Source organism: Amphiprion ocellaris, chromosome 9 (assembly GCF_022539595.1).
Source record: "Amphiprion ocellaris isolate individual 3 ecotype Okinawa chromosome 9, ASM2253959v1, whole genome shotgun sequence".
NCBI classification, from domain to species: Eukaryota; Metazoa; Chordata; class Actinopteri; family Pomacentridae; genus Amphiprion; species Amphiprion ocellaris.
Genome location: NC_072774.1, coordinates 37058774 through 37074360, shown reverse-complemented (window position 1 = coordinate 37074360; position 15587 = coordinate 37058774).

Below are 15587 nucleotides of genomic sequence, written 5' to 3'. Positions count from 1 at the left end.
GTCTGGACCAATAAATTTTTAGCTCCAGAGAAGGGTAGGTCAGATGACAGACGCAAAGGAGCCAATCAGGGTGCAGGACCTGGTGTATGAGGCTGTATGCAATTGATCATTATTACCATGAAAGGGGGAAATGACTGCAATGGCTCAGAGGCATGACAGCAAAAAAAATAATGTTTTTATCATTTGGTATTTCAACACCAGAACACTGTTAAATACAAATATCAGATTTGAGGAGTTAAATGTAAAAAATATGCAATAAACAAACAACAACAAAAAACAACTGACAGATCTAATGATGTGGAGAGGGACCTAGTCTTGACTGCAAGCAGATGTGAGATGTTATTTCTATTTATGGTTAACTATGAGAGTGTAAATGAGGCTGGTACACATAGTACCATAAGACCGTGAAACACATGCTTATTTGTATAGCACATTTTGTACACAAAGGCATTCAAAGCGCTTTACATAATGCATTAAAACATTAAAACGTGTGCAGTTTCACAATGCCATAATGATTGAAGTTTCTTAAACAGAACAGGCCTATGTTTACTGTTCTGACTCCTGTCAGTGACTGAAAGGTTAAGTTCCCCCTGGTGGTGATTTTTAGTTACTGCCGCTTTAAGGACCAGGCAGTGTCAGTGTTCAGGCATACGTTGCAAGTGCTCCACCACAGAAAGTTGATTGTCTGAGTCTTGGAGTGGAACCAACAGTGAGTATGGATGCAATGATTATTTTAGTTGTTTTGTGGCACTGTGAATTTGAAGATGGTGTTTAGGACATTTATTTTGAGTCACGAAAACCGTGCTAACGATGCTAATGCTGATCGCGAAGCTAACCGCTAGCAAGAGGCTAGTTTAGCTGCTATGGCTAATTCAGTTCATTGTTAAACCTCGTTTGTGTTGTATGCTATGTTTGTGTGAACCAGTATTGTTGTTAATTGTGTTTATGCTGTTACTTACCTGCAGAAGCATACTGTAAAGGATGTGTTTGCTTTATTTAAGTGTGATGTACTTACCTGATTTACAATCTGAAAAGGAAGAAGGAAAGTATGACCAGTGTTGCTGCATATATTATTTTCATTCATATTTTAATTGTAACATTGTGTATATTTCATTGTGTTGCAGTTTTACAAAAAAAAACGTATTGAGAAGATTCAGTAAAGCATCTTCAGACGGAACTACTGAGTCTCTCAACTTTGTTCGCTATCTGTCAGTCAGGACAGAATATTTACCTTCAAAACTAGATTACTGAATGAATTGAACCTGCAGCTAGAAGATCCCTGGTTTGTGTCCCGGCCTTCCTGCAGTCTCTCTGCATGGAGTTTGCATGTTCTCCCTGTGTATGTATGGATTTTTTCCAGGTTCTCCAGCTTCCTCCCGCAATCCAAGAACATGCTGAGGTTAATTGGTGATTTTAAATTGTCTGTAGGTGTGAATGTGAGTGTGATTGTTTGTCTCTATATATAGCCCTGTGACAGACTGCTGACCTGTCCAGGTGTCCCCTGTCTTCACCCTAACTCAGCTGGGATAGACTCCAGCCCCCCATGACCCTAATGAGGAGTAAGCGGTGTATAGATAATGGATGGATGGAATGCATAGGCTTATTTCTGTATTTTTGTAGATTCGAGACTAAAACTGTATGCATGCATGTACAGTCGTCTTTGTGCATCAGGTCCACTAGGTAGGCAGATATTGATCCAAATGACACCTGCAGAGGTGGCTGTTGCAGCAGATGTGATACTTGATGCCAGTGTTACATAAATCCAGCATTGCCTTCATTTTCTGAGGAGAATGAGCCTCTAGTCTGCAAGCTGTCATCGTTTTGTATCTGTGGCAGGCTTTTGCAGTTGTAGTAAGTCAATTTAATTGGATGCCATAACTGGTGGAGCAAAAAAAGGGGGAAAAAATAGTCAATCATATTGATCCAGAGTCTATGGTTTTGTAATAGAGATTTAGGGAAATGTAGAAAATACAAGATTAAGAAAAAGATGTATAGGACGACCAAAGGAAACAAAAACAGGAACATCATGTTCTGAAAACATCAACATTATAACCAATGTTCATTTACATCTTTTTGTATTATCTTGGTGTAGAGTCCAGTGACAACAGATTAGGTCACAACAGGAAGTTATGCGTTTAAGGGTCATGCTTTGATTGCTGCAACTGACATCTCTTTTAATGAGTAGGCTCGAGGGACCATCGTTAAAAAGTGAAACAATAAGCAGCATCCACTAGTAAGTCTCCAGGTTTCACCATCCTAATGAAACCATTAGTCAATCTGTGTGACTGCTTATGTAATGGACAATCCCTTACAGACTCTGTCATCAGAACTGCACTGAAGGATGGGCCATCCTAGGACTTAAACTTAGGTCCACTGTGGTTTTGTTTTTAATGAGTTGATGACTATTTCAAATCATAGTTAAAATAATTAGGAATTTATGAAAGCCTATTGGCACTACAAAGTACAACAAAGTCTGAGATGTTTCCTTAATCTGACTTTATAGATCCTCATTTTGTATTACCAATTCTGCGTGTGAAAACTGTCAGTTACTTCTCTTTTAAGAGGAAGTCACTGTACGATGAATTCCATATCTTACAGGGTTGGGGTTATATTTTAGTAGGGCATTAATTAACACTGACATATTTTATCACACGTTAACGCAGTTTTTTTAAAAAATTGTTATTATTGTGAAAGTCTGTTGCTCACTGGCTCTGAATACGCAGACAGACTAACCATGTGTCACAGGAAGGCTGGATGTTGATCAGGACTTGGGATGGACATCATCACGTCTCACCCAAACTAACAGTGGAGGGAGGCTTCAGCAGACTGGTTGGATGCAGGGTGTGGGAGGAATAAACTAAAACAAGCTCATAAATGCCACAGCAAAGTAGTTAGCTATAGACTGCATTCTGGTTAATATTATGGAAGATGTCAGTCTGAGGAACATTCTTAGGCTCACAATGAATGAACATAGGAGCCTCAACCTGCATTACTAGCAGGTGACCCACAGGTGCTATAGTCCCCGACACATAGACTGTTTCTGCTGAAACAGTTTTTTCCGCTGAAAAAAGAAAGATGTTTCTGCTGGTACCTGTTCAGAAAAAAAATAAGAATACAGATTTATAAATGTTAACTTGCTGTTGCTGGGAAGATTCCTGTTATAATGTTGTGATCGTGGCTCTGGACTCTGAGGGTAACTTGTTTTTGTACAACAAACCAGATAAAACGTTGCCCTTGTCATGGCAAATAGTTTTGGTTTGATTTGATTTGATTTGATTACATTAATGTTTAAACTGATATTTACAAGAAACATGTTAACCGCTACTGTGTAAAGGGAATGCTGCTGTTAAAAAGCACTTTATTTAAAGTGTTTGCAAACCAAATGTTACAGTATTTTTGTCCATATACGTAGCAGTACTTACCAAAAAAAAAGTGTGGAACATACTGCTTTTAAATTCCTTATTTAATTTTATGGACAACAATGTGATTAATCCCAGAACATCCTGCGATTAATCGCAATTAGAAATTTTAAGCATTGTCCAGGACTGATTTTTAGTTTATTTTGTTATGATATAGAAGTATCACATTATTTCATTATTTGACTAATTTAGCCTATTCAGAGCAAATCAGAAACACTACATCGGAGTTAACATTTTCACAAAGTATGTGTCAGGCCCACTTCTGCAGGTTCTAGATCAGTGGTTCTTAACCTTGTTGGAGGTACTGAACCCCACCAGTTTCATATGTGCATTCACCGAACCCTTCTTTATTGAAAAATAAAATATGATTTTTTTTTTTCAAATTCAAGATATAGTTATGTTTTACCGGTGCACAAAATGAACTGTGCATTAACATCACTTGTGTTCTTGTATTCCCCATCTCCATGCAGCTTAAGGAAGTGTTCCTTTAGTTTTGCTGGTGCTAGACTAGAATTGCTTAACTTGGCATTGCAAATCATTCAGATAGGACGCTGACTCCCATCACGTTCCGTTATACATGTGAATCCATGATGTACATATTCATCCGACCACTTTATTTTTTTGCTCAACATAGTTAGTATGGATTAAAATATTAAGAAAAAAATCACACAACGTACCATCACGACAGTCACAAGTCAACTACTGAGCGCACCAAATTCCCTGCAGCACAGATTGGCCAAGCAATGTAGCGTGATCACCTGCAGCCAGTGATGGCCAAGCAAGGCGTGTCATCACGAATCATATGAGTCGGCAGTGTGTCTTGACCTCCGTCGAACCCCTGAGACTGACTCACCGAACCCCTAGGGTTCGATCGAACCCAGGTTAAGAACCACTGTTCTAGATAGTGCTCTCCTCTCCCCCCGCCCTTTCTGTTTTCTTCTAGGTGTGCTTGGCACAGAGGCTGTGGCGGCAGGTGGTTGCAATCAGTAATCAGCAACAGCCGAGGCAGGAGCAGGTTGAGCTTGTCCAATCAAACGTCAGCTCGAGTCATCCCTGCTGCAATAAAGTCAGACGCCACTCATCACTCGTCACTGGACCGTGAACAATCAGTAGTCAGTTCTCTGCATCGTTCTCTCCAGCCACTGAGTTTCCTGGAACTTCTAGTAATTGTGTCTTTGTTGTTTCTAGTCTGGATTCCACTTGTTCCTGCTCCTGTCCACCAGGTTCACCCGACTATCTGGCCAAACAACGCATACGTGCTCCCTCCACCTGTGTTGTCTTCTTGACCCAGATTCCACTCACCTGGACCATTCTACCACCACTTCTGGCGTTTCCATTCACAAACCTGTCGCCACAGCCTCCAAGCCCTGGAACCCTCACCATCAGCCACACACCACGTCTACTCCTGCTCCCTGCACCTGGCCTAGAAGTTCCCTAGTCTCTGTCCTTTCCAGTAGCTCAGCTAAGCCTCAGTCCGAGCATCTCAGCTTTTCGTAGGCTCTGAGTTTCTTTAGTGTATTCTAAACCTAGTTCTCGTGTTGTTCTGTAATCTATTTCAGGTTAGTATTAGGTGCTTTGTACATTCCGTGAATATAGTTACTCTTCCATATAAGTATAGTCTCCAATTGTTCAGTTGTCTTGTTGCGTTGCTGTCAGGTTAGTATCTGTTTCCCTGTTTATTCTCGATCCCGTATTTCCTAGTATCTTTCCTGCCTAGGTATTAACTTCCGTGGATTAGTTAAACTTGCTTCGTGTCCGCATTCCACCAGCCCTCTAGGGGTTTTCCTGAGTCAGTCTGTGCCTGTATGATTCAGTTACTGAACAGTATTTCAGGTTGTAGTTTTCCGGTTTAGTTTTGTAGTTCTGTTTTGTGTACCTCTGTAAATAAAATTATTTGTTTTACATACTCCTGTCCCATGTCTCACTTCCTGTGCCTGAGCCTCTAAGGAAACCGTAACAGTACGGTCTGGCCAGAATGAGCTCAGCAGGAAATGCGATCGAGGTTGATGGAGTGGCTAGTATTACTATTCAAAATGCTATTGCTAATCAGGGCACAACGCTAGGTCAACATGATGATATGTTGCATAATCTGGCCTTGAGTAATACGGCCTTGTTTAACCAGTTATCTTCTCTTACCGAGAAGGTAACTCAGCTTGCCGCTTAGCCTTCAGCATCCGCTACCGGTTCAGGAACCTCACATGCCGGTTCCGGAACGTTATAGTGGTGATTTTGGTTCCTGTCAAGCTTTCCTGACTCAGCCTTATTCTTACGCGATGAATAGGGCTAGGATTGCATATTTGGTTAGTTTACTGTCTGGAGATACTCGTGACTGGGGTACAGCTGTTTGGCAGCAGCAGGGTGCTCTCTGCCACTTGTATTTTGCTTTTGTGGATGAAATGAAGAAGATTTTCGACCATCCTGTCTGAAGGAGCGATACATCCAAATGGCTGATGACCCTGCAGCAAGGATCACGGAGCATCGCTGAATATGCTGTAGAATTCTGTACTGTGGCCGCAGAAGCCAGATGGAATGACGTTGCATTAAGAGGTGTGTTTTACAAAGGTCTGCATAAAACTTTGAAGGATGAGTTGGCTTTAAGGGATGAACCTGCTTCCTTAGACCAGTGGATTGCCCTCGCAATAAAATTGGACAACCGGCTACAAGAGAGAAGACAGAATAGGAGAGTGCGTGTTACAGGAGGAGCCACCAAGCCTGGACAGCCTAGCCAATCAGTTCCCCCCACTTCTCCAACCACTGAACTTGAACCGATGCAATTAGGTCACGCTCAACTCAGTCCTCAGGAAAAAGAGCACCGAAGAGAGGGCCAGTTATGTCTGTTATTGTGGGAAACCCGGTCACTTCATCGCCGTCTGTCCCCGTTGCCCAGCAAAAGGGGTGGCTCATCAGTAAAATGGGAGTTCCTGGTGAGCTGGACCTCTACATCTCCCCCATAACATTTTCTGTTAAAGACCACGCTCTGCTGGAGGTCCGATTCCCTGCCTGTCCCTGCCTTAGTCGACTCCGGAGCTGAAGAATGCCTCCTGGAGAGCATCTTGGTAAGACAGCTGGGCATTCCTACAGTTCCCTTAAACCAAACCCTAGTTGCTCGATCTCTGAATGGCCTTTGTTTAGCCAAGGTCTCCCATAAGACAGTTCCCATAGACCTGATCATTGCTGGCAACCATAGTGACAAGATAGCTTTCTGTGTCATTGATCACTCCGAACCCCCTGTGGTCCTGGGATACCCATGGTTAAGACAGCATAATCCCCAGTTAGACTGGCAATTAGGGGAAATATCTTCTTGGAGCCATTCTTGCCACCAGAGTTGTCTGCATTCAGCCCTTACCCCTCCAGACCCTGAGGTTCCTCGTCAACCGGAGCCTGTAAATCTGGACTTTGTTCCCCCACAGTATCACGATCTCACCCCAGTTTTCAGCAAGTCCTGTGCTCTATCCCTGTCCCCACATCGACCTTATGACTGTGCCATTGAGCTACTCGACGGAGCTACTCTTCCATCTAGCTGATTATACAATCTCTCCAAACCCAAACAAGTGGCTATGGAAACATCCATTCGAGACTCATTAGCAGTAGGTATAATCCAACCATCCTCTTCCCCAGTTGGTGCCGGTTTCTTTTCGTATATAAGAAGGATGGAACTCTCCAACCCTGTATTGATTTCCATGGACTGAATAACATCACCATAAAGAACTCTTATCCCCTGCCTCTGATTAACTCTGCTTTCACCCCCCTGCAAGGTGCTACCATCTTCACCAAGCTCGATCTAAGAAACACCTATCATTCAGATTCGCGAGGGTGACGAATGGAAGGCGGCCTTCAACACCCCACTCAGACACTTTGAGTAGCTGGTCATGCCCTTTGGACTTATCAATGCCCCAGCGGTTTTCCAGAACCTGATCAATGACGAGGCCTGAGCCTCTAAGGAAATCACAACAGTATGCTGCATTCATTCTATAATTTCAGTAACCTGTTGTTGAGGTTACTGAGAATATTAAGACTATGGGAACAAACAAAACACAAACTACTGCTACAAACAGACTTCATCTTAACAATATACATACACTAGACAAAAGATTTTACTGACCAGAACCAAGTACCAAATAGCTAGCTAGTTTGGGAAACTACTGACAGATTTACAAATACAAAGAACCAGGAACTGAATGCAATCTGCACAAGAGTAATTTTCATCAACCACATCCACACTAAATGGCTAAATCAGATTAACAAACTGAACTTCCAGGAAACAGGGAGTAACGAGCTACCTTTAACAGAAGCATTAGAGTCAATCCATGCCAATTCACCCAGATTTCAGAACTTTTCCCAGTTCCTGTCATGTATTTTTCTGGGAAAAAAAATATAATTCAAAAACTTCTACTTAAATCATGGAACTCTGCAAAATCCTAAAGTATAAGGAAATCAAAACAAGCCTTCCTGAATAAAAATAGTGCTAAAACATTTTAAGTGGATTTTCCCGCTCCAATGCAAATTCTAGGAAAACCTGTGGCAGTCAATATAAGTCAATACATGAATATTAGTAGAAATATAATTTTTTGAAAATTAAATATTTTTTGCTTTGATGACAAACTATAGTATATTATTGTTTTGATTTCTGTAAAACAAGTTTAAAAAATAAATAAAAAATCAGTATAAGCTATTGACATGATTACAAATTCCATCTTTTTCTTAAGGTTAAGTACAGCTACAGGATTTTTCAAGATCGTATGGTTTCAATAGAAGTTTTTTCCTGATTTATTTCATGAAAATCCATGACCTCAGCTGGGAGTTCCTTGGTGAGTTGGCATGGAATGACCCATTGGTCAAGTTATGATGATAAGCTATGCTACTTAGCCGGCGGCCAGGAGTTAGGGAGAGTCGTCATTGAATCTGTGGGCAGAGGAAGAATGAAATGCTGTTTGTAGGGGCTCTAGGCTGAAACGTTAGACTGCAGATCTAGGGAAAGTGGTCCAGAGATGATCAAAGGTCTGTACTGGTTGCAAGTGCATTGGAAGGTAGCAGTGACAGGAATGAGGTCCATGCAGGGAGCAGACCGGAGAACTAGGCAGAGAGAGAGGGGACTGGTGATGGAGGGCTTTGTGGGTGAGGAGAAGAATTTTCAGTTCTATGCGATGTTTGACGGGGAGCCAGTGGAGATTTTGGAGGACAGGGGTGATGTGTTCACATGAGCGGCTGTGGTGAGGAGACAGGCTGCAGAGTTCTGGATGAGTTGAAGTTTATTGAAGAGTTTGGAGGGTAGACCATAGAGGAGGCTATTGCAGTAGTCGAGTCTGGAGGTGATGAAGACATGGATCAGCTCCAGGGAGGGATAGAGATATTTTTTAGATGAAAAAGCTGTTTTTGTGTTTGATGTGCTGTTTGAAAGTGAGGTGGGTGTCAATGATTAGTCCAAGGTTGCGGGTGTGAGAGGAGGTATTCAAGGATGAACTGTCAACAGTGAGGCAGAAGTGATGGATGGATGGATGGATGGATTGGGTGAGGGATTTGGGGCACATGATCATGAGGTTAGATTTGTCACAGTTGAGTTGAAGGTAGTTAGTTTGCATCCAGGACTTTATTTCAGAGAGACAGCTTGAGAGGGTGGATGGGAGGGAGGAGGTGACAGATTTGGTGGAGATGTATAGTTGGATTTCATCAGCCTAGCAGTGAAACTGGGGACCGTGACGACAGATGATGTTACCAAGGGGTAGCAAAACCAGAGTAAAAAGCCACTGAGCAGAATTACTTGGCCTGAGCTCTCTGACTGTGTCTGTTTAATGGTCCAGCGTTGAATGGTAAGCTGAGCCCATGTTTTATGGAAGGTGGTGGAGATTAGTGACAGGTGAGCCACTCCCCGACGCAGATGTCCTCACTCAACTGATTACTCAATTTGGGCAATGCACATATACTGACACACACACACACACACACACACACACACACACACACACACACACACACACACACACACACACACACACACCTCACGCATGCTCACATGAAGTGAAAAGGGAAAGAAGGAGAGGAAGAGTTGCTAACTAAGCAGGGGGAGAGGTGGAGGGCCTGACACCTTCCTCTTGAAGCGGCACCTTAAGGTTCAGCTGAGCCTGAAAGAAAAGACCTTTGGTTCAAAGAAAGGCCTTCTGGAAGAAAGTTCTGTGGTGAGATGATACAAAATTTGAGCTATTTGGCCACAGTCACCAGAAATATGTTTGGATTAGAGAAGGTGAGGCTGCTAAACCCAAGAACAATATACCTACCATCAAGCATTGTTGTTAACGGCTTATTTAGAAGGTTCTGGAACACAGGTGTAAGTGTCCACAGTCAAGTGTCTTTTACATTACCATGGGCTCAGAGGCTACCATGCAAGGAGGAGGCCCTTTCTCTAGAAGTTGCAGCCTAAGGCTTTACGAAAATCTGCTGCGAATAAATGGCCAAGTAAAGGCCTTCTGGAAGAAAATTTTGTGGTTTCAGGAAAACTTTAAATCATCAGCCAGTAGGTTGGGTCTTGGATGCAGTTGGGTGTCCCAGCAAGATAATGACCCCAAAACACACATCAAAAATAGTAAAGAAAAGATTGAATCAAACTAGAATTAATGTTTTAGACTGTCCTTCCAAAAGTCCAGACTGAAACCCCATCAAGAAGTCTGTCAGATGACCAACAAATTTAGTTGAACTGCACCAATTCTGTCCGGGGGAGTGGTCCAAGATAGAACCAAAAGCTTTCCAGAAGCTTGTGGATTGCAAACAAAAGTGCCTAACTGAGGTGAAGGTGACCAAGGAAGACTGAACCAAATAATGACTGTTTGGGACTAAGCAGCAAAGCAGGAACACAAGAGAAACTTTTAAGGCTTTATTTTGTCAAAGGAAACTGTCCATAGAATAATCAAGATCGCAAAAGATTAAAATACATCGTGGGGGTGGGGTGGGGTGGGGTGGGGTGGGGGGGGACATAAAACACACAATTTGATACATGCATGATAAGACAGATGATACATGCAAAGTACAACTGACATGGAAACTAATTATGGTTTACTGCTATGGTGTACGGCTCTGACATTAAATATACTACATATATAGCTGGTGGTAAATTCAAAAATATGTAGATGAGCAAATCAAGTATAGTAAGGGTGATGCAGAGTAGATTGATGGAAATGGGCAGCTGGAAGCAGTGGGCTGGAGGAAGGTCAGCAGCAGCATCCCACAGATGAAGATTAGGCCAGTTGGTGGGAGAACCACCACAGATCTGAAGCATCCAGCTCTGGGACCAGGGACACTCAGAGAAAGGACACAGAAAGAAACAGAGTGAGTGTAGTGCAATAATGGTATATATAATAAATACATAGGTAGTTAGAGAAGGGCTCAGTGCATCAAGAAAGGTTCCCCAGCAGCCTAGGCCTATAGCAGCATAACTAGGGGCAAACTAAAGGGACGTCAAGAGGGGAAGTCAGTTGTGTAAATGAAAACACCAGCTCACCCCGTCAGGGTCCCCCAGTCAGTCCTAACTATAAGCTTTGGCAAAAAGGAAGGTTTTAAGCCTGGTCTTAAAAGTAGAGAGGGTGTCTGCCTCCAGAACCCAAACTGGGAGCTGGTTCCACAGGAGAGGAGCTGATAACTGAAGGCTCTGCCTCCCATTCTACTTTTAGAGATTCTAGGAACAACAAGTAAGCCTGCAGTCTGAGAGCGAAGAGTTCTGCTAGGATAATATGGTACTATCAGGTCTTTAAGATATGATGGAGATTGGCTGTTAAGAGCTTTATATGTCAGAAGAAGGATTTTGAATTCTATTCTAGATTTAACAGGAAGCCAATGAAGAGAAACCAGTATAGGAGAAATATGATCTCTCTTGCTAACTCTCATCAGTACTCTGGCTGCAGTATTTTGGATCAGCTGTAGATGTTTCAGAGAGCTATTGGGACAACCTGATAATAAGGAATTACAGTAGTCAAGCCTAGAAGTAACAAATGCATGGACTAGTTTTTCTGCATCACTCTGAGACAGGACGTTCCTGATTTTTACAATATTTCTCAGGTGGAAAAAGGAAGTCCTAAAGATTTGTTTGATGTGTGAGTTAAAGGACATGTCCTGGTCAAAGATAACTCCAAGGTTCCTCACAGTAGTACTGGAGGCCAATGTAATGCCATCCAGAGTAACTATATGCTTTGAAAGCAATTTTCTAAGATATTTGGGGCCAAATACAATGATTTCAGTCTTGTCTGAATTTAGTAGTTAGAAATTATAGGTCATCCAGGTCTTTATTTCCTTAAGACAATCTTGCAGTCTAGCTAGCTGATTAGTTTCATCTGGCATCATAGATAAATACAATTGAGTGTCGTCAGCATAACAATGGAAATTAATACAGTGCTTCCTAATAATATTGCCTAAGGGAAGCATGTATAATGTGAACAGTATTGTTCCTAAGACAGAACCCTGAGGAACTCCATGATTAACCCTAGTATGCTCAGAAGAGTCATTGTTGACATTGTTGCTGGAACCTGTCTGATAAGTAGGATTTAAACCAGTCCAGTGCTGTCCCTTTAATGCCAATACAATGTTCTAGTCGCTGTAATAAAAGTTTGTGGTCGATTGTATCGAATGCTGCACTAAGGTCCAACAAAATAAGTATAGAGACCAGTCCATTATCTGACACTATGAGAAGGTCATTAGTATCTTTCACCAGAGCTGTTTCTGTGCTATGATGCACTCTGAAGCCTGACTGAAACTCTTCAAACAAGCTATTCCTTTGTAAATGTTCACATAAGTGATTTGCAATTGTTCTTTCCAGAATTTTAGAGATAAATGGGAGGTTGGAAATTGGTCTATAGTTGGCTAAAACATCTGGATCTAGAGTGGGCTTTTTAAGTAAAGGTTTGATTACAGCAACCTTAAAAGCCTGTGGTACATAGCCTGTTACTAGAGAGAGATTAATCAGATCTAACATTGAGGAATTAATTAAAGGTAAAGCCTCCTTGAACAGTCTAGTTGGGCCAGGATCTAAAAGACATGTTGATGGTTTGGATGTAGAAACTATTGAAATTAGTTCAGAGAGATGTATGGGAGTGAAAAATTCTAAATATCCATCTGGTCTTACAGCCAATTCTAAAGCATCTGTACTTGATGATACATCTGTGACATTTGTAGGAAGGGCCAGATTAATTTTTTCTCTAATCGTAATAATTTTATTTGTAAAGAAGCTCATGAAGTTGTTACTGCTCAAAGCTAAAGGAATACAAGTTTCAACAGAGCTCTGACTCTTTGTCAGCCTGGCTACAGTGCTGAAGGGAAACCTGGGGTTGTTCTTGTTTTCCTCTATTAAAGATGAATAATATGTTGTCCTGGCATTACCAAGAGCTTTTTTATAAATTACTAGACTATTTTTCCAAGCTACATAAACTTCCTCTAAATTAGTGGAGTACCACTTCCTTTCCAGCTTTCGGGATGCCTGCTTTAAAGTCTGCAGCTGGGAATTCTACCAAGGAGCAGGTCCTCTCTGAGATAGAACTTTCTTTTTTACAGGTGCAACACTATCAAGTGTTGTACGTAGTGAGGCTGCAGCACTATTAACAATATAATCCACTTCTGTGGGGGTAAAATTATAATATTTCCCTTCCATTATATCAGTAAGTGGTGCTGGACTAAATAGAGAGGGTATTATTTCCTTAAATTTAGTCACCGAATTGTGAGACAGACATCTACTGTAATGATATTTATTCTTAACTCCTATACAATCTATTGTTGTAAATTGAAATGTTATCATAAAATGGTCAGAAAGAAGAGGGTTCCGGGGAAATACTGTTAACTGTTTGATTTCTATGCCATAAGTCAGAACGAGGTCAAGGGTATGATTAAAACTATGAGTTGGTTTATTTACATGTTGAGAAAACCCAATTGAGTCTAATATTGAATTAAAAGCAGTCGTAAGGCTGTCACTGTCCACGTCAACATGAACGTTAAAGTCACCCACAATAATGACTTTATCTGAGCTGAGCACTAAATCAGATAAAAAGTCTGAGAATTGAGATAAAAACTCAGAGTTAGGAGCAGGAGGACGATATACAACAACAAATAAAACTGGTTTCTGAGCTTTTAAATCTGGATGAGAGAGACTGAGAGTAAGATTTTCAAATGAACTGTAACTAGGTTTAGGTCTCTGGTTCATTTTTAAGCTAGAGAGGTAAATTGCTGCCACTCCTCCTCCTCTGCCTGTGATTGGAGGAACATGACAGTTAGTATGACTAGTAGGAGTTGATTCATTTAGACTAACATATTCTTCCTGCTGCAACCAGGTTTCAGTCAAACAGAACAAATCAATCTGGTTATCAGTTATCAAATCATTTACTAACAGAGATTTAGACGAGAGAGATCTAATATTTAACAGACCACATTTAATTGTCCTGTTTCTTCGCTCAGTTGAAATAGTGGTATTAATTTTAATTAGATTTTTATGGTTATTATGTCTTTTGTTTATTTTTGAATTGTTTAATTTATAGAATTTTGGTGGTCGGGGGACAGACACAGTCTCAATAAAGCTAACTGAATTAGTGGAGGGTGACAGCTGAGAGGAAACTGCAGAGAGGTGTGGAAGACTACAACTCTGCATCCTGGTCTGAACTCTGGGTTGTCATGCTTTAGGAGTTCTAATAAAATCAGCCATATTTCTAGAAATGAGAGCTGCACCAGCCAAAGTGGGATGGATGCCATCTCTCCTAATCAGACCAGGTTTTTCCCAGAAAGAGCTCCAATTGTCTATAAAGCCAACGTCGTTTGCAGTGCACCACGTAGACACCCAGCGGCGAAACGATGCCATACGGCTAAACATATCGTCGCTGGTCAGATCTGGCAGGGGTCCAGAGAAAACTACGGAGTCCGACATGGTTTTGGCAAAGTTACACACCGATGCCACACTAACTTTGGTGACCTCCGATTGGCGTAACCGGGTGTCATTACCGCCGACATGAATAACAATCTTACTGTATTTACGATTATCTTTAGCCAGCAGTTTCAAATTTGCTTCTATGTCGCCTGCTCTGGCCCCTGGGAGGCATTTTACTACGGTCGCTGGTGTCACTAGCTTCACGTTTCTGACTACGGAGCTGCCAATGATCAGAGTTGGTTTCTCAGCGGGTGTGTCATTGAGTGGGGAAAAACGATTAGAAACGTGAAGCGGTTTGTGGTGTGCCAGGACAGCGGGCTTGAGTTTAGGACTACGTTTCCTACGAACTGTCACCCAGCTACCCTGACTTCCCGGCTGCTCGGGAGCTGCTAGGGGACGGCTAGCAGAAGCTACACTAGCAGCTATGCTACAAATAATACCTATACATACTAAATAACAATACCACCTCAAAACTCAAACAAATGCACACATGCACTTCATCACTCCCCTTCACAGCACTGGGAGTTGGCGCCTTCCAGTTCCTGTCTGCCAGCATAAAAGGCTGCCTTAAACTCCACCTCTCCCTTTTTCCAGGACCTCAGTAGCATGTGGAGCAACAGAGACAAAGGTACCATGAATTAATAATTTAAACCAGCTTGATAAACTTATGATGACTAAATGTAACCAAAATGTGTGCAACTCAAATTGGTAACACTATTATAATGTAAATCAAAGAAGTTAAACATTTTTAACCAAAACTGTGTGGGTGATTATTTGTTTGAAATGAAAAAGAAACATTACTAACACTGCATGGTCCAATTTGTTGATGGGTCGATCACAATGACATTGCTGCATGTATATTTTTGTCATATTTTCAGAAGATCTAAGAAATTTATGAAAGAACAGAAATGCACGATTGTTATTTGAAACAAAAACACATTAGTACAGTCACTCCATCATAGAAAATTGAGAACTGTAAGAGTCATTGGAAACTCTAGTTTTTTGTTCACAACTGTATGACCTATACTACAACAAGAGAACAGTCAGCAATCGAGATGTTTTGACTTCACTTTTGGGAAGCTGCCATTTCATCGATCTTTATGAGCGGTCTATAGTTCTCACTCATCAACCACTATGAAATTTTTACCTTAAAAAAAACATTGCTTTATTTATTAATAATGACAGCATTGGATGGAAAAACCATCATGTTACTTAGCTTAAGACTTGAATAATTGTTAAACGGACCACACTATAACATGTACTGGATGTAAAAAAATCTGTCT